At 35.7% G+C, this 25,575-nt stretch overlaps 1 long non-coding RNA gene across 2 annotated transcripts in view; it reads left to right on the forward strand.

The window, feature by feature from the left end:
* Positions 1-11,027: 11,027 nt before the first annotated feature.
* The window catches only part of LOC103886957, a 47,458-nt gene continuing 32,910 nt past the window's right edge, over positions 11,028-25,575 (forward strand). For both annotated transcript variants that reach the window (XR_002523886.2, XR_002523885.2), the window contains exon 1: positions 11,028-12,634. This is a non-coding gene — a long non-coding RNA (uncharacterized LOC103886957). The remainder of the gene's footprint in view (positions 12,635-25,575) is intronic.

Raw genomic sequence — 25,575 nt, forward strand, 5'->3', positions numbered from 1 at the left:
AGAAAATACATCACTATAGATTCAAAAGATGCTGTAAGAATTAGGGAATATTATAAACTACCTTATGACAATATATCTGTTAACAGTTGAAATAGGCCAGGCATAGTGTCTCATGCCTGTAATCCCAGCACTTTGGGAAGCCAAGTTGGGCAGATCACTTCAGGCCAGGAGTTTAAGACTAGCCTGGCCAACATGGTGAAACCCTGTCTCTATTAAAAATACAAAAATTAGCCGGATGTGGTTGTACACACCTGTAATTTGAGCTACTTTTGTGTGACTGAGGCATGAGATTCGCCTGAATCTGGGAGGCAGAGGTTGCAGTGAGCTCAAATGCGGGTACTGCACTCCAACTTGGGTAACAAAGCGTGACTGTCTAAAAACAAAAAGAATTATATAAATTATTTGAAAGACACATCCAATTTGAGAAGAAATAGTTAAATTGAATATTCCTCTATTATTAAATAAATGAAATTTGTAGTTGAAACCCTTCCCACTCACAAAAAAAAATTTTATGCACAGATGTCGCAATTGGCAAATTCTATCAAATATTTCAAGAAGAAAGCATATCAATTCTACACAAACTCTTCCATGAAAATAGGAGAAATAGCCTTTATGTTTTATAAGGTTAGCATTACCCCAAGTCAAAAAACAAAGCCATCAGAAGAGAAGAAAACTGCAGACCAATATTTTCCATGAACACAAATGCAAAGATATTTCACAAGAGTAAAATTTAGCAATACATTATGACCAAGTGGGGGTTATTCCAGGAATGCAGTTTAGTCCAACACTGAAAAAATCATATAATATAATTCACCAAATAAATTAATAAAGAACAAAAATCATATTATCTCCATAGGAACAGAAAAAGCAACTGACAAACAACTGTTTCTGATAACGATTCTTGAGAAGTAAATAACTTCCCACACAAAATAAGGATGTCTACCAAAAAATGTTTGTTAACATTATATTTAATGAAGAAAAGCTGAATATTTTCCCCTTAAGATAAAATGCAAGGCAAAGAAGTTTGCTCTCAGGACTTCTTTTCAGCATTGTTTTGGAGGGCTAAGCATTCTAAGAAGGAGGAAGAGGAAAAGGAGGAAGGTAATGATATGCAGATTGAAAAAGAAGAAGAAAAAGTGCCTATTGTTCCACAGATGACATGTCTGTTAGAAAACCTAAAGAATTTTTTAAAATTCTACTAGAACTATTTAGTAATTTATCAAGGTTTCAGAATGCATAGTCAATATGAAAAAATCAATTTAAGTCTGTATTAACAACAAACAATTGGACACTTAAATTTTTAAAATACAACTTGCAATAGCATGAAAATATGCAATATTTAGGGAAATTTTAACAAATATATGCAAATATTGTACATTAAAAATTAATAAACATTTGAACAGAAAAATTATAGACATAATAAAATGAAGAGAAAAACATATTCATGGATTCAATTAATCAAATAGTAAGACTTTAATTTTCCCTAAATAGATATAGAGATTGAATATAATTACTAACAAGATCTCATCAGATTTTTTGTATAAATTTAATAAGCTTATTTATTTAATAAACTTGTTTTCAACTTTATATGAAAGTGTAAAGCCTCTAGAATGTCTAGTTCTTTTAAAATAAAGAGCACAACTGAATAATAAGGCAAGAAATATAAAATGGAAAAATGTTTGAACAGACATTTCACAGCCAAAGATATTCAACATCATTGGTTAGCATCAGAGAAATGCAAATTGAAACCCAGGCAGTGCTGCCCACACACTGGAATGGCTAAAATTATAAAGACTGACAGTACAAAATTTTGTAGGAGATGTAGAGCTACTGGAACTTTCATGCATTGCTGATGTTAATGTAAAATATTAAAACAATTTTGGAAGATATTTGGCAGTAAAATCAATGAAAATAAACATATATGCCACCCGTCAGTTCATTCTAGGAATCTACTCAAGATAAATGAAAGTGTATGTCCACATAAAGAGCTCCAGGTTTTCTTATGTAGCACAGGATCTAAAGTGTATATTTATAAGCCATATTAAAATATTTGTAGCTGCTTCATTTATATTAGCCAAAAACTATAAATAACTTAAATGTTTATCAAGAAGTGAATGGGTAAGAAAATTGTAGTATATCCAAAATACATAATATTACTCAGGTATTAAAAGAGGTAAGCTACTTATACATTCAATAAAAATGAAGAATAAAAACATTATGCTGAACAAAAGAAGCTGAACCAAAAACACATTCTGGTTTATTCTATGTATATGAAATTCTATAAAAGGGAAATCTAATATCTAATGACATAAAGCAGATCTGTGGTTTCTAGAGACCAAAGGTGGAGAGAGGGGACTGACTGAAAAAAGCCATGGGGAAACATTGTTGAGTGGCGTTTCTGTACTTGGTGGTGGCAGTGCATGCATTTGTCAAATATCATGGAACTACACCCTTAAAATGCGGTGCATCTTATTGAGTGTCAATTATATTTCAATAAATTTTATTAAAAATAAATTATTTTTAAAATATTTTTATTAATATTATTACAATAGTTTTGGGGGAACAGATGGTGTTTGGTTACATGGATAAGCTCTTTAGTGGTGATTTCTGAAATTTTGGTACACCCATCACCTGAGCAGTGTACACTGTACCCAGTGTGAAAAAAATAAATAAAATAAGTAAAAATCTACTCTCTTAAAAAAAAAAAGGGCAGAGGAAGAGAGACCTGAGTTGGTGTGCCCTCTCACCATGTGAAGCTCTCTACCACGTTATGACTCAGCAAGAAGGTTATCCCCAGATGCCAGTGCTGTGCTCTTGGACTTCTTACTATACAGAACCATGAGTTAAAGAAACATACTTTTCTTATTAAAATAAAATAAAAATAAAAATGGATGTTTTAAAGCAAAGGAAAAGTCTTATAGTGGCTTATGTAATATCAAAGAACTAGGAAAGTGTGATATCATATTATGTCGTGAAAACTATAATATTATCTGAACTTCAGTATCCTACTTTTACACTTTAGTTTTTCTTAACATTTGTATTTTTCAAAAAGACAAATTGCTAAGTGTGGGCATAGAGTCAAAATTCTAACATGTTTTTCAATAGCTAAAAGACCAGATGATGTATCATTTTATAAATACGTAGAAAGAAAGAAAGTTGGTATTAAAGTCAGCATGAATTTGATAACTTGCCTAAAAAGTATGGCTGATTTCATTATCTAAGGACTCAAAGCTTTTTATCACAAACATACTAGTCATTCTTCCTGAAAACTCCTCAGGGGCAAAGTACCCAAATTTCACAAAAGGCCGTCATACTTCTCATGTTTTAGAAAGATTCGAAAGTATAGGTGCCATTTACAGATCTTGACTTTGACTTCCATTGTTCCAGCCTTCTCCGTGATCTGGAATCTCACGTTCCTGTGTTCTAACCCTTTTCTGCTCTTTGCTCTTAAAAATCAAGTTAAGTTCTGACCAGCTGTCTCCAAAATTACACAAATTTAGGATAGAATAAGGTATATATTTAGGAAGATAGATGCACATTAATTTTAAAGTCCCACCCTAATACTGATCAGCAATAAACATGGATATTTAAGAGGATTGCAGATCAAACACATTTATTTTCCTGTGTGATAGATATACCTATGTTTCTATATAGAACAAATAAGGGTACAGAGAAACATAAGTGCAAGGTTATATTACTATAAATACTCAGTCACATGTTCTTACTTATAAGTGGGAACTAAACATTGGGTACACATGGATACAAAGATGGGAACAATAAACACTGGGGATTCTAAAGCCAGGGAGGGAGGAAGAGAGGTAAGGGTTGAAAAACCACCTATCAAGTACTATGTTCATTACTTGAGTGACAGGATCATTAGAAGCCCAAACTCCAGCATCATGCAAAATATCCATGTAACAAACCTGCACATGTACCCCCTAAAATTTAAAAAATATAATAAAATAAAAAATAAGTAAATAAATACATATCTAGAGACTTGTGTCTACATTGACAGAAAATATATTTTCTAACATCTTAGAGCAAGAATTATATATTATTTCCCCCAGTCACTTAAAAAATTTTGAGAAACTCTGCAACTTTTATTTGTGGAAATAACACATTAATTCAAGTTTGCTTATAAAATAGAAAAATATTTCACAAAAATGGATGCATTTCAAATAGAATAAATATAAAGTAGTATTTATAAATTCATAAATGTATCCTCCTAACATTATTTATATTCTGTAAACAGAAATTCTAGGTATTCTATTCACATTAGAATCCATTTGAGATAGAAAATAGTAAAATACGAAATATTTGGTTTCTTTAGAAAGTTGCCTAGGTGACAATAAGAACATAGAGAAGCAAAAATGAAATAAATAAAAGAAAATAACACACAGGTTCAATGGAAGGAAACATATGTATGGTAGAACAAGACTGAAATGTCCAGTAGACATTGGAGCACTTTCACAAAAGAAAAATGTCGTAGACTGTTGTAATAGTTGTAAGATGTTTAGTTTATGGGAAATATTATGCTATTAATCAGCAGTAAATCATAGTGGTTAAGAGGGTGTGATTTGGACTCAAGCTACTTACATCGAATTCTGCTTGGCCACTTAGTGCTTATGACCTTGGGCAGCTTTTAACCCTCTGATCTTCAGGGACTCCCTAGGGTTTTGTGTAGCTTAAAATGAGAAAATGCAAGTAAAGTGCTTACCATAAAACTTGGTATAATAAAACTTGCTAAATGTAAGCTATTAGTGGTAGTAGTAGTAGTAGATTATTTTCATTAATTACAATTGATAGAAGTGACCAAAGAAAGTGAAAAAGAACTGGAATCATTCTTGTCATGATTCTTTTAGGAACAGTGACTGAAAAGCATTTCAGGTTTTCTCCTATAGCAAATGATCTGAACTATAGGTTTACAAGCTGTATTGAAACATCTTGAAGGATATAAAGAAAATTATATTTTCTTATCTTTAATGACCAGAATTTGTTCCATAGGTTACCCAGTTTCCAGTAGGAGTGGGACAGGGATCATCTAAAAAGTGGATACAAAAGAGCAATCTTCCATGTGGTAGTCATTGACCTACCTGAAATCAGAGGGGTTACACCAGATTACCACCTGTATGGCATATTTCCTTTTGATTCCAAGGCCTTTAACAATTATTTGTGTCTCTTGGGATATAAAATCCTGCCAAATGAATTCAGAGCTGTAATTATAATGCCTCTACACAAGACAAAGGTGGCAGATTGGAGTGTGAAAATAGCTTGGGAGATCTCCTGTCAATCTACACTTGATACTGCTCTGGCAAGAATCTTTCTCAACTGGCTGCTTCCTCATGTGCTAAAATGCACTTTTACCAGAGAGCCCGCATGGTTGCAGAGGAGGAAGTGTTGCCGCCAACTTGATCTTTACTCTCCATAAGCTCCAGGAAAAGGCATGTGAAAAGTGCCATCTGTGGTACGTGGCTCTTTCTGATCTAATGCAGGCCTTTGACAGTATTAATAGAAGAATGTTGCAGCAACTTCTCAGAAAATACAGTTGCCCGGAAATTTTGGATGGCCTTTCTTTATAAATCCACCATTACCAACTCTAGAAGAATTGTTCTGGGTAGGATCCAGTATTGTCTTTCTCAGGTTATGTCACATTTAGAAAGGAGGGGAGAAAGCTCTGTGCATCTAGTTGTATTCGTATCCTCCTGCCTGGTCTCTAGAGATGCTATTATTGAAACCATTCAGAGATCTTCAGATATGTTTTTAGTTCTACATTTGGAGTGGGGGATGGGTAAAAGAGCAGTAGAGGTGAAGGGTATTACTAGACCTTGGGTCCACAGAATTGTGTATCTTTTTTGTGTAAACAATTTTTGGCTGTATGCCAGGAAAGCAACAGTTTACTAAAGAGCCACTTTATCTCAATTAAACATCATGACAGACTAATAATTAATTGGGCATTCAAATTATATTCTGCCAGGACAATAGCTGTAAAATTTATCCTCCTACCTGTCTGCTAGCAATTAGGGATTAACAAGCAGCTAAGGAAGAAAATAAATTTAATGTGCATTCATTGGTCATTTTTCCTTGACTACAGTTTATTTGTTCCACCTGGCATTACAGGCCCCTAATTGCTGAACTATTCGTTTTCTAAGAGATCTCAGACACATTTCCAATGCTATGGCATTACAAGTTCTTGAGAATTCACATCATGACATTTTATTAGCAGGGCTTTTTGGAGAAACTTAAAAATAGGCGTGATATGTGGAGGAGCATAATAATGAGGTGCTAATGAGGAGTCTGGGACAGTAGCACCCTAGAATGGGATATGTGGGATAATGAGGAGATAAACTTGTTATCCAAGTTTTGCTGCTAACAAAATTCCATATCCTGTCTGTGTGTGATATATCCTTCCATACTTTTCAATTCAGGGGCAACAAGGGGTTTTTTATTGGGGGAAGAGGGTCTGGACAAAAGGGTAAAGATGAAACCAGAGGGAAATATATACTAATTGTACAGGGAGAAAAATCCAAAAGAAGCATTTTATGAGATGTCTTAGGTGAAGAAGAATCGATAGAGCAAAAGTTATTTTAAAAGGGATTAAATTTTTATACCCATGTTCATAGCAGAATTATCCACAATAGCCAAAATGTCAAAACAACACAAATGTTCAATGATAGACAAATAAATAAACAAAATGGGGTATATGCATATTATAATGGACTATTATTTAGCCTTAAAAAGGAATGAAATTCTGATACATGATACAACATGGATGAACTTGAAGATATTATGCTAAGTAAAATCAGTCAGACGCAAAAGGACAAATATTGCATAACACAACTTATATCAGGTACCTACAGTAGTCAAATTCATAGACACAAAGTAAAACAGAAGTTACCGGGAGCTGGAGGGAGGAAGGAAGGATTATTCTTTAATGGGTGTGGAGTTTCACTTTGAAGTGATGAAAAAACCCTAGAAATGAATGGTGGTGATGATTACATAATGCTGTGAATGTATTTAAAGCCACAGCACTGAACACTCAAAAATGGTTAAAATGGCAAGTTCTAGATTATATATGTTATACCACAATAAAACGTGGAAATCAAAAAACATTTAAATATTTCTCAAATTGGTCCTAAAAGCTTAACAAAGATGGAATACTCCATGGGTTATTCTATTTCTAGTTTGCACAGAAAATAATTTTGTTAAAATGCTTGATCACCCCCCTTTTTTTTTATAATTTCAACTTTTATTTTAGATTCAGACACATGTGCAGGTTTGTTCCATGAGTATGCTTCTTGATGCTGAGGTTTGCAGTATGATTGAACCCATCACCCAGGAAGTGAGCATAGTAGTCAGCCAACAGTTACTTTTTCAACCATTGTCCCCTCAGTTCTTTTCCTCCCCACAGTCCCCAGTGTCTATTGTTGCCATCTAGATGTCCATGGGTACCCAGTGATAAACCACATTTGGGTATATCTTTGACAAGACGAAAAAATATCGTTGAGGAAAAACGCTTAAAAAAACAAGATAGTGGAATTCCTTTTGAGTTTGATTAACACAACTGTTTGTCCTTGTTCTTATTGAGAAAACCAGCAGATAGGATTAACAGAACTCCTTATCCTTTCCAGTAGTTATTATTATTCGGGGAGGGTGGGAAATTTAGGTTTTAAGCTTTTATTAAACTGTAGCATACAGTCTTTCCATTATCTCTTCTACTGCTTCATTTATTGTGCACCCTAATCATTCTTTTCCAATCAATTAAAAGTCCTTTCAGAAGATGGTCCATTAAATAACTCCTAAGACAGTTTTCAAATGGATGTATTCTACCTCCTTATAATGCTAATTTTTAAGACAATGGACAAGGCACTAAACTTTAAACCATAAAGTCATTAAATTTCTGTTCCCCATTTGTGAAGAATGAGGATCCAAGTGTGTAGTAGAACACCATACTAAACAAGTTAGATAAGATCCAGAGAAGTATACATCAGGGTTACCCTACTCTGCAAGTACTCCAAGAAAAAGTGAAAAAATAGACACATGTTTATATGAGAAAAGATATCAGACATACATACATGCATGAAAAATTTGATCAATTATATAAAATAGGGATATTTATTTATAATGACTTATCTTAAGGCAGTGACTATCTGATCTTAAAATCATTCGGTAAAGGAAATTCAGTCACTAATCTGAAAAATAAATACCGCATCATCATCCAAATGATCATCTATAACATAATGCTAATGTTGTGGCAATTACATTTCCACGCCCCCATGGTGCTGTAGAGAAATAGCCATACTCTGTGAATAAAAGTGTTAGATAACAGATGGAAAAGCAAAACATGCCATATGAAAGACCTTCTCAAGAAAGAAAATAACAGAAATAGAGATTGCTTAGAATATAGGTTTTAAAACAGACCTAAATGTAAAATGATTAGTATTTTACAAATCTTCGTTGTATCAAACGATAGCCCAGTTCTATTAGTTGACACTATAAACTTTGCAAATTAATGCAAAAATGTTGTAAAGTGAATTAGCTAAAATTTATATGCTATTTCTTTTCAAGCAACGTGATTGACCAACTAAATACAGAATATGTAATTACTCCTACAGGATTAAAAGAAAATTACAGTTGTGCCCTAGGTAAAACTTTTAGAAACATTTGATTGTAGAACTGACTAAATCTAATCATCAAAATAGGATGCAGCTCTAAATTGCATAATCTCTAGTTATTAATAAACAATATTAATGTCTTCTATAGTATTTGATAGTATAACAATACAAAACCAAAATAGCTAAATGAAAAGAAAAAAAGCAATTATCTAGATGTTTGAATCCATATGTTATACCTTATGAGTTAGAAATCTACATATCTTAACCTCATGTAGATAACACTTGTCCATAAATTTTAAGTGTCATCTTTTCCCCTCCTCCCTGTTTTGGTCTTTACCTGACATGTATTTCCAGGAACATTCTAGTTTATAGATTTCTGAACTCTGGTATGTATGCACCTGAGATTATCATTCTTAATATTGGTGGTCCATGGTATCACTCTTCGTGATAATCTTTTCTCCGGTCATGGTAATATTTGAAGATTTTCTCTTTTTTAAAAAGTGTGTTTTAATTGTGCTGACAAAAAGAGTAGAACTCTGTAAAATATTTAAAGCGGTTCATTCTGAGCCAAATATGAGTGATCAAGGCCCAAGGCACAGTCTCAAGAGGTTCCAAGAACATATGCCTAAAGTGGTTGGGTTACAGCTTGGTTTTGTGTTGTAGGGAGACACAATACATGAAAGATATGCAGCGATTTGGTCCAGAAAAGTGGGGCTACTCAAATTGGGGGTCTTAAAGGTCATTGGTAGATTCAAAAGTTTTCTGACTGGTCATTAGTTGATAGAGTTATTATTTAAAGAACCAGAATTAATAGAAAGGAGTGTCAGGGTTAAGATAAGGGGTTGTGGAGACCAAGGTTCTTGTTATGTAGAATGGGTGGTAAATGCCTCTTTATCAGGCATTAAAATGTTCGAGGCTCCTAGTTAAATCTATCCTGAAAAGGGGAGGGGATTCTCTACAGAATGAAGATATTCCCCACAAGGGACAGCTTTACAGGACCATTTAAAAATATGTCAAAGGAATATATTTTGGGGTAAAAATACTTGAATTTCTTTCATGGGCTGCTATCTGTCAAGTGATGCTATATTAAAGTCAGGTTGGAATTTGGCATCAGATAGCTACAAAGTGTCTGTTTTGTGGGTCTTAAGATCTCTGTTTTAATGTTAATGGTGATCTGTTGTGCCTAAAACCAAAGGGAGGAGGGTAGAATGAGGCATGTCCAAAACCCTCTTCCCATCATGGCCTGAACTAGTTTTTCAGGTTTTCTTTGGAATCCCCTTTTCCCAGAGAAGGGGTAGATTCTGTTGATTGGTGGGCTTAGAATTTTTTTTTTTTTTTTTTTTTTTTTTTTTGACAGAGTCTTGCTGTGTCACTAGGCTGGAGTGCAGTGGCGCAATCTCGGCTCACTGCAAGCTCCGCCTCCCGGGTTCATGCCATTGTCCTGTCTCAGCCTCCCAAGTAGCAGGGACCACAGGCACCTGCCAGCACGCCCAGCTAATTTATTTATTTTTTGTATTTTTAGTAGAGATGGGGTTTCACCATGTTAGCCAGGATGGTCTTGATCTCCTGACCTCGTGATCCACCCACCTAAGCCTCCCAAAGTGCTGGGATTATAGGCATGAGCCACCGTGCCTGGCCAGAATTTTATGTTTAGTTTACAGCTGGCTTGAGGTAGATTATGTCAATTTTTCCTTGATTTGGGGTAATGGTCTTCCTGTAAATATCCTCCTAATAATCCCTTCCATGTGGAGGGAGCTTCATTCTCCTGTTTATTTTGGTACCTCCCAGTCATCTCCCTTGGGTAGAAGATATGACATACTTGATTAGTATGTTTGAGAGATTAATCAGGATTGCATGTCTCAACCTTTGCTGCCCACTTTTTCTTTGGGCAATAGCTGCCTACAGGAAGCAAGTTTTCTCCTACAATTCTTTATCCTGTTAGAAACACAGAGAAGACTCCTGTTAGAAACACAGAGAAGACTCCTGTTGGAGAAGACCAAGAGTTGTCAATGCTACCTGTGCCTGGAAGACTATGTCTAGTAATTTATATTAGGTTGGTGCAAAATAATTGCAGTTTTTCCCATAAACAAATGGCAAAAACTGGCTGGGTGCGGTGGCTCATGCCTGTAATCCCAGCACTTTGGGAGGCCGAGGCAGGCGGATCACCTGAGGTCAGGAATTCGATACCAGCCTGACCAACATGAAGAAACCCTGTCTCTACTAAAAATACAAAATTAGCTGGGCGTGGTGGTGCATACCTGTAATCCCAGCTACTCAGGAGGCTGAGGCAGGAGAATCACTTGAACCTGGGAGGCGGAGGTTGCAGTGAGCTGAGATTGCGCCATCGCACTCCAGCCTGGGCACCAAGAGCGAAACTCCATCTCAAAAAAAAAAAAAATATATATATATATATATATGAGATATATATTTATGATACATATATACACGTGTGTGTGTGTATACATATAGGCAAAAACCACAATTGCTTTTGCACCAACCTAATATTATAAAGCCTACTATTGCCATAAACCTAAATAACATTATCCAGTATCAGCTTTATGAGCAATAAAGGCTATCTGATATGTTTCTATCTTATCTTTGAAATAATTCAGAAAGTAGGCAGGAAAAGGGGATGTTATAATTTATTTATTCCCTTCAAGATTCCATTTCTGAACCCTCAATTCATTTTTGTTTGTCTCAGGGTTGTTTTGAAACTGCCTTTGCAAAAGTTCTAACAGTGAGAAAATTATGACAGTGAAAGAGATCTGACCTAACAAACTTCATCTTCCCTAAAACTCCAAATTGCCCTTCATCATTCCTGGGTGAGGGCCTAGCTAACTTTAGGAGAAATGTAGTTTATAGTTTAAATAACAATAGCCCTTCTAAAAACTAGATTGCCTTGATAAACTAATAAAAGACCACATGTTTAGAATGTTGAGGGGAGCCTGAATTTTGATTAGATGTAGGCATAAACAACAGCCATTTTTCCAGAAGTCACTAGATTTGTAACTTCCCCAATTATTTCTGTAACATCATTATTATAGAAACTAAGAGTGGCCTTTTAAGGTGCCTTTTCAGACTTTTGCATTACTGAGGACCAAATGATTCCCCTGGGACTCAAGACAAGACTCAACCAGTCCTGTGGCCCTACCTGGAATCAGACTGAGTGCACAAGGACCATTTTCTATACCCCTATGATTGTATCCTCAACCAATCAGCAGCACCCATTCCCTAGCCTCTACCTTCCAAACCATCTTTAAAACACCAATTTTTCAGGGAGGCTGAAAAAAACCATCTTTAAAACACCAAATTTTCAGGGAGGCTGATTTGAGTAATAATGAAAGTTTGTTCTTCCATTTAGTGGGCCCTCCATTACACTTTTTCTCTATTGCAATTTCCCTGTCTTGATAGACTGAGTGTATATGAGCAGTAGTCAGGATGAACCTGTCAGATAGTTACATTTTCAGCAAGAGGGAAAAGAAACTCAAGAAAGTACTTTTTTCACCAAGTAGATTTTAAAAGTTCCAGAAATGTAAGAAAGTTCTAAAAGCATAAGGATCATGACTGGGGGAAAAAATAGAAATTCACTTTTAGTGTCAAATTCATTTGTCATAGAATTTGATTTTAGGACAATAGTACTTTTCTTAAATGAACCAGTATAACAATATTTATTAAGCAACTGCTACACATTATTATGTTTGTAAAGTTAATTTGCTATTTAAGTACAAGGGTTCCAAAGGTATTTGGTAGAGACTGTTTTCACTAGGAATTCATTTTATCTTTTAAAAACTCCATCAAATATTTTAACAATTAAATATGCACTGATTAGGAATTTTTCATTAAATCCCATTAGCTGAATTACCATATTTCTTAATAAGAAAATGTATTTTGGTTACAAAAGCTAAAAGGTTTGTTCTTATCTGACGCAATGAACCCAGGAACTTGACTTGAAAGGCCAGAGAGCATCACAGAGGGAGACTGTCAGCCACTCCGTGCATATTTATGGACTTGTTGTTCTGGTGGTAAGTACTCTCCTGACAGCCAGTGCTAAATCTAATCAATCATCCCTTAAATACATCATAGTGTAGATTCACCTCACTCCTTCATTAGCATTCATTAGCGATTAATCAACACAGCAGGAGTCTCTAGAAAGTTCAACAATCCATAAGGTACATTTACATTAAAGATGAGCAAACATGAGGAGAGATAAAAAGAAACAGGAGATGAGCTGTGTCAAATCTGTGGTAGAAAACTAAATTTCGATGTGATCTTCAAAAAACAAAAATCAACAGAATTTGGTTATTCAGCCTAAGACTTAAACTCTTGATTAACAAGCAGTAGCCTGCGTAACTCTATTACAGTTGTCACAGACAGATTTATGCTCCAATCAGCCTGCTGAGTACATTTGTTCCACTTCAAGTAAGCCTTATGTATTGTCATTATATCTTCAAAAGGAACGAAAAGACATTGCATCCAATTTTTTGCAATTGTGGGCAATAGCTTAATTCAGTCCTTAACTGTGTTCTTGCCGAGAGTTGAGAGTTATAATGGAAACCTATTTCCCTGCAGGATGAAAAGGAGTCCTGCTGTGGCGTATAATACCCTGAACCCATGGCTGAGAGCTGTATTGTGCCCACTGAAGTATCTCTCTTTAAAATGAGAGCCGTAGGGAGGGGTGTCCTTCACTGGTCAGAGCACCAGCATAGGCTCAAGAATCATGGAATCCTTTCCTGCCTAACCTTGCTGAATTCCTCCGAGCCTTGAGCCAATCTATCCTCCGTTTTCCTGTCAGGTTGAGAGATATTTCTTGAGGGTGAAAAAACAATAATACAAAAAAGTATTTTGCCCACGATTATTTTAATGCTTTGGTTTAATTATTCCCGTTTATCATTTGATTTTAAAGTAATTCAAAATCATTATGCTCAAATGAGAAATATATAGTGGCTGGATGATTTCTCAGCTTCAAAATATTAACTGACAAATATATGTTTAGAGACATATGTCATAAAAATGGCAACTATTGGAACCATCCTGAGTTAATTTAAATAATGCCAACTTGGAATATTAATGTTAAATAACTGATAGATGTTAAAACGTGATACAGTTAATTCTAGACGTACAGAAGTGTACATGATTGTAACAGTGTTACAAACAATATTCATTTGGTCTGCATAGGTTGAAGTCTTAGACCATGTATTGGAACCATTTTTTTCCCCAAACAAATACCTCAAACTTCAATATAATCCAAACACCCTGCATTGGTAAACTTATCTCAGCAAGTGTGAGCAACGAATTGCTACCAATGGGATTGCTTTATTTTGGGAGTAGTAAATGGCTCTGAAAGATTTTGGTCTCATACTGCAGTGGAAATAAAGACCTATATATTTTTTTCTTTTCTCTTTAAAGAAAATTTTACAAATGTCACAGTTTGTTGGGTTGGTCCAGTCTGCTTCTCCATGGCTATAATTCAAAAGAAGAGTGAAGTAGCTTGCAGCCCAGCATGGCTCATCATTTTATTTTCAGAACAGACTTCCAAACTCTTCTGAACCACTACCACCTCGATTCTTGTTGAGTTTTTTAAAACTCAACAAGATGTTTGATGTTTTCTGGATGTTTTCTAAACATCTGGATGTTTTCTAAAATACTAAATTCTGGATTTATTTATTTTTATTAGTTTTTTAAATGTCAACTTTTCTTTCAGATTCGGGGGGTACATGGGCACCTTTGTACCTGGGTATATTGTATGATGCTGAGGTTTGGCGTTTTTAAAGTTTTATCTCAATAATTTATCTTTATTTTTTTCAAATGCCTCTTGAAAAGGGTTCATTTTAGGGGTCGAGCTCATTTCTAGTGCACATTTCAGAAGCTGATAGAGTTATGCTTAGAAATGCTTTGTCTCATCCTGCTTCTCCATTTTATCCCAGCTATCTACTGTACTGGAAGAAAACAATACAATCTAGATAGGAAACTGAATTAGCTGATAAAAGCATTGAATTAGAGGCATGTTAAGATATTACTCAGGTCACTGAAGACTACAGTGCTCCACTTAAGCCCAGCAGCAACTCAGATCCTCATCACCTGAGTCTCTGACTGCAGTCATCAGCAGTGACTGACAGGTTCACATCAAGAGGCATCAAACCTTCATACATTTTTAAATACCCCAAATGATCCTAATGGAGAATTTAAAACAATTTGGGAATTCAATATTAGGGAAATGCATTCAAATGTAAGATCAGACAAACATATTAGCCAATATTCAAAGTATTAATGGACCTTAGAACTAAGTCTGTCCAGTTGAAGATAATTCATAAGGCCTTCTGGACACCAGAGATGCTCTTTAGGGTGGGGGTGGAGAGGACACATTCAGGAAATGGGAATAAAAGATGAACAAGATGGGGGAAGGGGATGGAGGTCAGCACCACTGTGATAGATGCAGACAGAGAAGTGATTGGTTATACATCTTTTGTTTTTCAGACAGACTGAATCGTGCATTATATCACTTTTCAGCCATTCAGTTAGATAAGGTAGCATTTTCAGTCTCATAAAGTCATGAGATTAAAATACATTTTTTAAAAAAGATTTTACGTGGTCACCAAATTCACAGTAATATAGTAAGGAGCTGCCATGTTACTCCAAAGATGAATATTCCTAAGACAGAGATGCTGCCCATTCTTATTTCTAAGGAAACTTATAAAAGAGAGAAAGCAAACTGCTCAGATCAGTATGATTTTAGGCACATTATCTACTATCTCTGCTTCCGTTTTCTAATATATAAAACAAAGTCAATAATGGTACCAACCTCTCCAGGTTGTTGAGGGTATGAGGGCTATGGGATCTTTTTTTTTTTTTTTTTTTTTTTGGTAGAGTCTTACTCTGTAGCCCAGGCTAGAGTGCAGTAGCATGATCATGGCTTACTGCAGCCTCAAACTCATGGGTTCAAGCAATCCTCCTGCCTCAGCCTCCTAAGAAGTTGAGAGTACCAGAACATACCACCATACCAGCTAATTTTGTATTTTTTGCAGAGATGGGGTCTCACTATGTTGCTCAGGCTGTTTTTGAACTCCTGGGCTCAAGTGATCCTCCCACCTAAGCCTCCCAAAGTGTTGGGATTACAGACATGAGCTCACTGTGCCCAGCTGTGATTTAATTTTGTAAAAGCCTTAAAAGAAGGCTGGGTTTATAGTAGCCATAGTACATGTATTGCTGCTGTTGCTATTGCTATTAAGGTCTCAAGCCTTGAAATTTCTCAAGTGAAATATAATAAAGATATTTTCTGGAAAAAATGGTTTAGAACATACTGGAAAGTCTTAATAGTCTTTAGACAGAAGGTTACTTTTATCTCTTTAGATTATTGATACTTATTCCTAAGTGAAGACATGGGAATGGCTTCTTATTTTCCTGACCCCTGTGTTTCTATGAGGTACAAAAACGAGAAGTTGTGAAGTGTAAAAATGAGGAAGTTAATTCCACCCTCCCGGAAACTTCACCCATATGAAAACTATTAACAGGCTTCTGCATGAGACATGCATGCAAGCAGGTGGTCTGGCATAGTGGAGAGAATGTGGACACATGCTCCCACCTTCTGGCTTCTGTGACTGTGAGGAAGCAGTCCCACTTCTTTCAGAATTTGCTTTTTATTTTAAAAAGAAGTTTTCCTGAGAATTAAATGTTATTATGTGTATTAATTTTGTGCTTTAATATCTGGCTCATTAAATAGTAGCTATTAATTTATTATCATTATATCTACCAAAAATACGTTAGGCAAAGAGACCAGAGGCAAGATTCAGGAACAAAATTCAGGAACACCTTGATAAACTCTTAGTTGCAATGCACATAGAAGTAGTTCCAGTTTTTTATTTGATAAAAGAAATATAGAATGACTACTCTTACATCCCTGGTTTTCAGTGTTTTAAAGCACATAGATGAGTTTATCAAAGCAGTGGATTGCCTGAGCTCCTCACTCCAACTTTTTGGGTAAGAGGACTTTGGAAGAGAGCAACACATCTAATAAACCTGTGATAAAGCATGTTACAAGGAAAATATTGTTGTACCAGAATTTAAACTATAGGTATTTCTATATTGTGAAATTAAATGCTAGAAGGGTTTGCCAATAGACTATTTGGAGTTCCATGGGCCACAAATTGTGACTCAAGAGTGAGGACTCTTTTCACTACATATCCACTCATGCATCATACCAGGAGAAGCAGCAAATACAAAAAATATCATTGTCCATTCCTATTTCTTGGGAAAGTGTCATAATTGATACTGGAGAATGGAGAAGATAAAATTCTTCAAAAATGACAGCTCTGAAAGTTCAAACAAGTTTGGCTTTTAGGATAGGACAGGCATACATGAATAGGAGTTCAATTACAGGTCACAAAATCAGATAAAGAAGGGATATCACCATCAGAACATGTCACAAACTTAGTCGAAAATCCAAGTGGATAAAGAATATAGAAGGCTAGGGTAATACAACCAATGAATTTCCAAAACCAAAAGAAAAAGGACAGGATAGCAGATGGCCAGTATCAAAACTCAAAGACTAATGTGAAGCCTGAACTTCAGGGACAGGATGCAGTCAGTAAGAGCAAGAGATGTTGGATATTTGCTCCTCAGATAATTCACCAGCTAAAATACAGGGAAGACTAAGAGAAAAAAATAAGTCACTGGAGAACCAGAGTGTAGGGTAGAAACCTGCCACCACAGAGATAGCATATAAGAAGGAAGGACATGGCCAGGCGCGATGGCTCATGCCTGTAATCCCAGCACTTTGGGAGGCCAAGGCGGGCAGATCACCTGAGGTCGGGAGTTTGAGACCAGCCTGACCAACATGGAGAAACCCTATCTCTACTAAAAATACAAAATTAACAGGGCATGGTGGCGCATGCCTGTAACCCCAGCTACTCGGGAGGCTGAAGCAGGAGAATTGCTTGAACCCGGGAGGCAGAGGTTGCGGTGAGCCAAGATTGCGCTATTGCACTGCAGCCTGGGCAACAGGAGTGAAACTCCACCTCAAAAACAAAAAACAAAAAAAGAAGGACTTAAGACTTAAAGCAATCACAGAAGGATTAGAAGATTAAGCAAGGGCCCAATTTCCAGAGAATAGGGTACCAGTTTCTTGTTAGAAGCAGCAGCCAATCCTACTGAACCCTAAATCACTGTACCACCCACCCAGAGCTCCTTCTGTCTATGCCCAAGACTAGAGAAAAGACTAGTTCCAGAGTCTTAGATAAAGGAGAATCTTAGGGATAACAAACGTACCCCAGCTGTTAAGTTTAGGAATGGAGTGCTTAGCTGAAGGCTCCATTCCATACATGATTCATCAACCTCAGCTCAGCTACTTCCTTTGTTTACTTGACTTCTTGATACCTGACATTCACCTGACCTGGCTCTCCTCCTGCTTAAGATACAATTTTCATGTAAATGCTCTGGGTTTAGTGAAATCAGAATTACTCAAATTAGAGCTATAAGGATATTTAAAATGAAAAATAAGTCAGGGATTCAGCTATTTTCCAGAAGCTGACTTACTGCCCACTTTGGACTGAAGAATCCCTACCAATGCTCCTGCATGCTCAAGTGCCCTGCCAGGTCTCAGTGGTCAAAAGTCATTTGGTTGATCTTAATTTTTACAGGAAAAAAAAAAGAGAGAGAGATAAAAGCACTTTGCAGATAAAATCCTAAAAATTATTTTGGGAAAGTGAATCCTTTCTGATTCCATCACATGCAAGTTGGAAATAAGAAAAAAATAACCTAGAGTTATAAATAGAATAAGAGCTTGGAAATAAAGACAAACTCCCATGAAAGGGAAATAACAAAAGGGATATGAGAGCTCTCCTGTCTCTGTTCTTAGTCATTGTGTTTGCTGGTTGTTAAAGTATAATTTTTTTTAATGTAAAATCATGACACCAAGCAGCTGTAAAATAAACACATCAAAGATTGATTTAATTTAGAAATTAATAAGGGAACTAGTAAGATGTTAAAGCTGGTCAAATTTTTTTTTAGAAGATAGTAGATACAGGCAATTTAACAAGGAAATTTTTAAATATGCTTGCAAAGTTAGATATAAAACTGATTAGTGCCCAACAAGGCCAAACACTGCAACATTTGAGGTAGTTCTCACTGGACAGACCTTATTTGCATGTCAACTGAAAAAACAAAGACTCTACAAGTTAATCTCTGTTCTTCATGCTGAAAATTGCCCAGTCAAGAGAAAGTCAAGCCAAGTACTGCAATGAAAGAATACTCAGTAACCTCATTTGCCTATTTCTAAATTTTGAATAATTTTATGACACTACTCTCACTATATGACATACACGCTAACTAACTTTTAAAACAAGAAAATCCATGTATATTTTAAGCAGATGTTTTTACTAATAGCATGACAATAACTTATTTGCTGTCAGTGTAAAGATGTTAATAGGATGTTCTGGTACAGAATATCCATTTTCCCTAAAGTTCTGAGTCATGTTTTGTTGAAAATACTAGACTTTTGCTGAGCAATTTATTTAGAAGGCAAATCAATTTCATGAGTGGAACTCATGAAATCATATTTTTCCTGTAATCAAAGGTTGGTCTCCACTAATTCAAAACAGGAAAACATGTTAAACATTTCACAGTGAATAATAATCACAGTTTAAATAAGGATTCAAGTGTTGTTTATAGTTTTATGTGCATGAACATGTAGGCTAAAACTGGATCTTTGCTTTATAAAGTAAAATATACCCAAATTAAAATACTTGTGGTTATTAATTACTTTGGAATGGCAAGACATAGTATCATGAGAAATGAATATTATACCTGCTGAGAATATTAAATTTCTCTATTACCATTAGTCACATAAAGAAAGTATTAACCAGACAGGTTTAATTTTAGTTCTATCTTATGATAGAGAAAAAATTGGTTAACTAATAGTTGTAAAGTATCATACTTGTTAGAAATGATTTTCATATTTGGTTTTTAATTAGACAAGGTTAGCACTAATGAATACTAATCAGAGTCATAAAACTAATTTTTATATAATCCAGCCTCAGATACACACAGACTTGCCTGATTTTAGTTTAGGGAATCCGGGAATAATGCCTGATGCATGTTGCATGTAACGGTAATTTGGGAATGTTGTATCCTAAACAGTAACCATAAGCAGGGTCTGGCTATTCTCAAATATAGAAACCGAATTAGCCCTGACACAGTCACAAGAAAGAGTTCAAAACCACAATTGGGAGCAATGGCGTTCACCTGACCATCTGATACCTATTTGCATGTGTCCTTTTCACTGCACAGATTCTGACACTACAAAGAATGTGAAAGCAGTGGTAAGTATATTCGAGATTTATTTTGATTAAAAAATTTCCTAAAACTAGTAAACTGTGATTCAATTTACAAAATTCAACTTACTCAGAATTATTAATTATCACATTTATTTCCCATTTATCAGAACATTTGTGTAGGTTCCATGTAAAAAGGATTCAATAAACTAGACTTGGTTAGCTTCAGAAATAACTTAACATCAAGATGTAAATTACAATGACATTAATTTTTAAAGTATCTATTGAACTTTAAAGACCATTCCATAAACAGCAAATGGAAAGTTTAACTTTTTAATCTTATGAAGGTATCCATACTAATTGCAGTGTTTTCACTCTCTAAATGCTTTTTTAAAATAATTATTTTTCAACTTCCTGCTTGACTCTTTATTGTAAGCCCCAAGTGAAAATTTTCTTTACACTTGATTCTTGGACTTGGCAAATTGTTTCACTTTGCGTACAAATCTTGATGCACTCTCACAGACTTATGGCTACCCATTAGCTCCAGGACCAAACATGAAAAAACAATTTACCCTCGAGATGTTTATATTAGGCCCCGTATCCTGTGAACTTTATGGTTTTCTCAATGTGTTATCTTACTTCTTGTTATATTAAATGAGAGTCTAGCAATTAAGTCCCATGGGATACTATTTTTTGCTGTATGTCAGTGTGTTAGGAAGGCTCCCAATACTTATGTATCTCATGCTGGTTAGAAGAAAAGTGAAAACCCCAGTTTTGAGGGGCTGCATCTGGTGCATATACTTGAACTTTGTGATGGAGCATGTGTTCCCAACTATATCAGTTCCAGATTTTCTGGTTTGCTAGAAGCTGCATGAAAATTTAAATTGCATAGTCCCCTGTAACCACTCTACAAAGAAATGTCAACTATGCGTATTGGTCAGAAATGCGAAAAAAGGGCATGAATATCTACATTTTCATACCCATCATGAATTGTATAGGTATCATCACATTTAGTCATCTTCCTCAAATGTCTAATTAGGATAACTCCTACCCCCTTGAAAGATCTAGAGCAAATTACAATTATCTGGGGCATTCCCAAATGAGAATGAGTCCCAAGGCCTTTGACTTTGAACATATAGTGCCAAGTACAGGCCTATAAATAAGTAATGTGTGTGAAAGAGCAGAGTCCTCTCTGGAGTCCTGTGCCTACTCTTTGGTATATGCTTTCTTAGGTAATGATGTGGTTCAATCCAACAAAACAGCTGCAGCATACTTGTGGGTTCAGGCATAGCATATTAGAACCCCCCTTTTTTTTTTTTTCTTTTTTTTTGAGACAGAGTCTCACAGTCGCCCAGGCTGGAATGCAGTAGCACAATCTCAGCTCACTGCAACCTCCGCATCCTGGGTTCAAGTGATTCTTGTGCCTCAGCCTCCCAAGTAGCTGGGATTACAGGTGTGCATAACCATACGCAGCCAATATTTTGTGCTTTTAGTAGAGACTGGGTCTCACAATATTGCCCAGGCTGGTCTCGAACTCCTGGGCTCAGGCAGTCCACCCACCTTGGCCTCCCAAAGTGCTAGGATTACAGGCATGAGCCACCGCACCCGGCCTAGAGCCACAAATGACTTCCTGACTTTGCATTTGAAATTTTCTTAGTTGATTTCTTCATCACTATACTCTAGGCACCTAGAACACTGTGTGCACATAAATTCATTCAATAAATGGTTATGAAGTGAATGAATGAATGAGACAAGACACATGAAACAATTAGAAAATAAGAGGAGCCAAATTAAAATATATTTCTGGTCTGAATACAATCTACGAGTTACACCCACAAACAAACACACACAAGAACAGGTGAGAACATCAGAATTTAATAGTGTTAAAGGAAAAGCTTCATGAAGAAAGCATGATTTGCAATGGACTGGGTTGATTGATAAAGGAGAAAGAAGAGGGGAGGCTCTTGAATGTAAATGGGGAGGCTCTTCAGTATAAGTGGCTCTATGGAGCATGCTTCAATTATAGTCACTGAACTTTGTGAGTTTCATAAAAATTCCATAAAATTCAACTATTGTAATGCCAGGAACTCAATATGAAGCCTTATTTAGAGATTGCCCACTTTGTTCTCATTGAAATACTAGTCGCTGTTATTTATTATTATATTTTGCTTATGAATTCATTCAATTAAACATTTCTTAAATACCTACAGTATGGGAAGATCTGTGCTAAAAGCCAAAGATTCAAATAAAATACCATCCCTGACCTTAAATATCTCACAGTCTCATGGGGGATGACTAACAAGTGAGCAGAATGCTACACAGTATTATAAACAATATGAAAACACTCTGAGGTCACATCTCTTCACTTCTCACAAAGGCCAAAGAGCTCTCATTTCATTTCTTCTATGAGATCAATTTTTTGCCTTGCCTTGCCTTGCCTTGCCTTGCCTTGCCCCTTGTCCCTTGCCCCTTGCCCCTTGCCTTTCTTTCTTTCTTTCGTGACAGAATCTCTCTGCCACCCTGGCTGGAGTGTAATGGTGAGAACATAGCTCACTGCAGCCTCCACCTCTTGTGCTCAAGTGATCCTCCTGCTTCAGCCTCCTGAGTAGCTGGGGTTATAGGAGTGAACTATAAGATTAATTTCTATGGTGGCTGACACATAGCTTATTTTATTAAAGAGAACATCTTTAGGCAGTAGATAAAATTTTATTTTTCCACCTTTTCTGAGTTTGCAGCTAATATTGGGCTATTAATTCAATAGACTAGCATATTCAAGATATAAGAAGCAATGGATGAGTATTGAAGGCCATTCATCCATAAACTGTTTTCCTTTCAATAAACTCTTCATAATTTTCTACTGTTAGGTAAGAAGTGAGAAATCTCAGTCCATTCAGTCTAAATGTCTTTGATTGGGCAAGACTGTTAAATTATGACTAGGGTAAGATAATCTAACTTTTCAAGAGCATTTAAGCAGCTCTTAATGTTTTCTAAAGTCTCTGTTTCTTCTTTGGTTAAACTTATTGTGGATTGGAGATAATGAATGCGACACCTGGCCCATAGACAGCCTTCAATTTAAATGAGACATTATTAAGTAATAAGTAGTCTGACTTGGAACTTACTTCTATGCTCTGTTGGAGATGCAGATGTGAGGAGAAATCATAAACTCCCTATTCCTCTCCCTCTGACCTCTGAGATGGTGGTAGGCTGGAACACTGCTGTCATTTCTTGTCATTTATTGATCAGTTACTTTGTGCCAAACTCTACATACATTATCTCCTTCAATTCCCAGACAACCCTTTAAGGTAAGAATTATTATCCCTATTATACTTTACATATAATAAAATAGAGGCTCATAGAGTTTAATTAACTTGCCAAAGTCCCCAGAGACAGTAAATGACAGACCAGTGTTCAGTCCCAAGTGTTTCATGCCCCTAAACCCTGCCTACTACTGCTTCCTGAACCTGTGAGTTCCTAAAGGCTTTCTGGATAAACAAGGAGACACAGCTCAAGACTTTTGTACTATTTTCCTACCCAACTTGATCCCATTTAATTTGATGCACACAATTAAAAGAGGTCTTCCTCTAGAATTTTAATTTAGAAGGACAAGAAAACCAGTTCAAATTCTGTGCAGTAAGAAGCCTACACCACCAAGACTATGATGTAAGACATGGCAATGCTTCACTAGGACAGATGAGTGACTGGAGCATTCAGAGAAGGAGCTATTGGTGTGCCTTGTTTGCTATGATTCTCAGGGGCAGAGGTCATATAAGCGATACATGATTGGCATGCCATACGCCTTGGGGTAGACTTTGCTTCTTGCCATCCCAAACCATTCTCCCTCTTACCTTATTAACTAAAGCTAGATCTTGTTCAGGGTGTGTTCAATGTATTCACCTCAGCTAGGGAGATGTAAACAGAAGTCTACTGGGTGAAGCTTTGGGAAAAGCCACTGATTTCCTGATGAAAGATGACAACCTCAGCTATACTTCTTTCTACCTTGTGCTCTTTCATTTTTCTGTCTGAAATGTAGATGTGATGCTTAGAGAAAGAACAATTGTTTTGTGACTGTGAGTAGCAAACTTTTTCAGTAAAGATGACAGAGCAGGAAGTTACCAGAAATGTGGGTCCTTATTTAATTGCTTGAGCAGATACAGCAGCCTGGAATTGTTTATTTCCAAAAGTGAAAAAACTCAATTCTCATTTTGATAGGCAGTTCTAGTAATGTTTATATTACATGTACTTCCAAATTATTTAGTTCCTGATCTTACTCTCACTTCAATATCTGTATTTGTTGTCAGTTGTGACCTAGGGAAAAAGGTAAAAATTTTCCTTATTAGAGTGAATCTTAGCTATTGCCTTTACTCATGAGCACACACAACTATAGGTCTCTAGCTTCCTCTTAAATATCACACGGCAAGGCTTTGGACAAATAAGCTGAACTTTTAAAATTTAATTTTCCTCCCATTTAGAATGAAATTAGTCATTCTTATAGGTATTCTACCCCAAGGCCTCGTGTGAGAATGAGTTAAAAATATGTAAAGTCATACTTGAAGAATGGGATTATTTCCATATAAAATACAACCATTAGTAATGCATTAATAGTTTGCTCTGATTACTGCCTGCTATTTTAAATTTGTTAAAGACTCTTCCAATATGAAAAATGTTATGAACATTTTAATGAGTTATGAGTAAAAGTCCTTCAGAACATGGCATTACTTTTTTGTAATGAATATGAATGCAATCAGTGGGTTTCTGTAGACACGAGAATTAAGCAGAATTAGACCAAAAAGAAGAAAAAAAAAAGATTAGTTCTAGAAGTAAGATAAAATAGAAAGACAGCAAGAATGGGAAAAAGGAGAGAAATAGAGAGAGACAAAGGGCAGGATAGGATTTTCAAGAAGGAAGAGTTTTCCCAAATACAGGATTAAAGTTATTATTTAAGAATAGATCTTATTAAAGGGAATATAATTACCTATGAATAATGTTATCATAAATATGATGCCCACACTTGAATAATTGTCCTAATAAAGTATTTTAAAACCACTAAGTATCTTTTGCAGAGAAATTTAAGCAAGAAAATGAATATAAAAACCATAAAGGGATAACTTGCCAGTGAATGCAACTGAAATTTCATAAAATCCCAGCTCTCATTCATCTAAATTTAGGGACCTCAATATTTTGCACATTGACGCTCAATAAATGTTATGTATTTGTGGGTTTTTTACATTGAAAAATAATATACTTGTTCCAAATCAGCAAGTAATTATAAAATGACTTTTAATGATAACAAGAAAGGTTAGGAATAAAAAATGCTACATAAATGCTTTCTTATTATTAATATCTTTGAAGACTATCACAGAGCTAAAATTTTTAAATAATAATTGCTATAGAACAATCAAGAATATGCAAAAACTACATTCTTGACCTTAAAATATGAAATAAAACTTTGAATTTCTGCTTTTAAATGACCAGTAGATTTGCAAAACCTGTGATCACATGAATGTCAGTTTGGCAGGATGGTCATAAATAATAGTTGATGATAAATGACAGTGTTCAGGGTGTGGAGCGATCTCTTGTGGAGGGCCACAGGGGTTGGCGTAAAGCTCTTGTCTTCTCTAACATCTGGATTATTGATGGTTAGCATTAATGATCTGAAAGACAGAGCACACAGCATGCTAATAAAATTTGCAGATGTTACA

The sequence above is a fragment of the Papio anubis genome, chromosome 8 (assembly GCF_008728515.1).
Source record: "Papio anubis isolate 15944 chromosome 8, Panubis1.0, whole genome shotgun sequence".
NCBI lineage: Eukaryota > Metazoa > Chordata > Mammalia > Primates > Cercopithecidae > Papio > Papio anubis.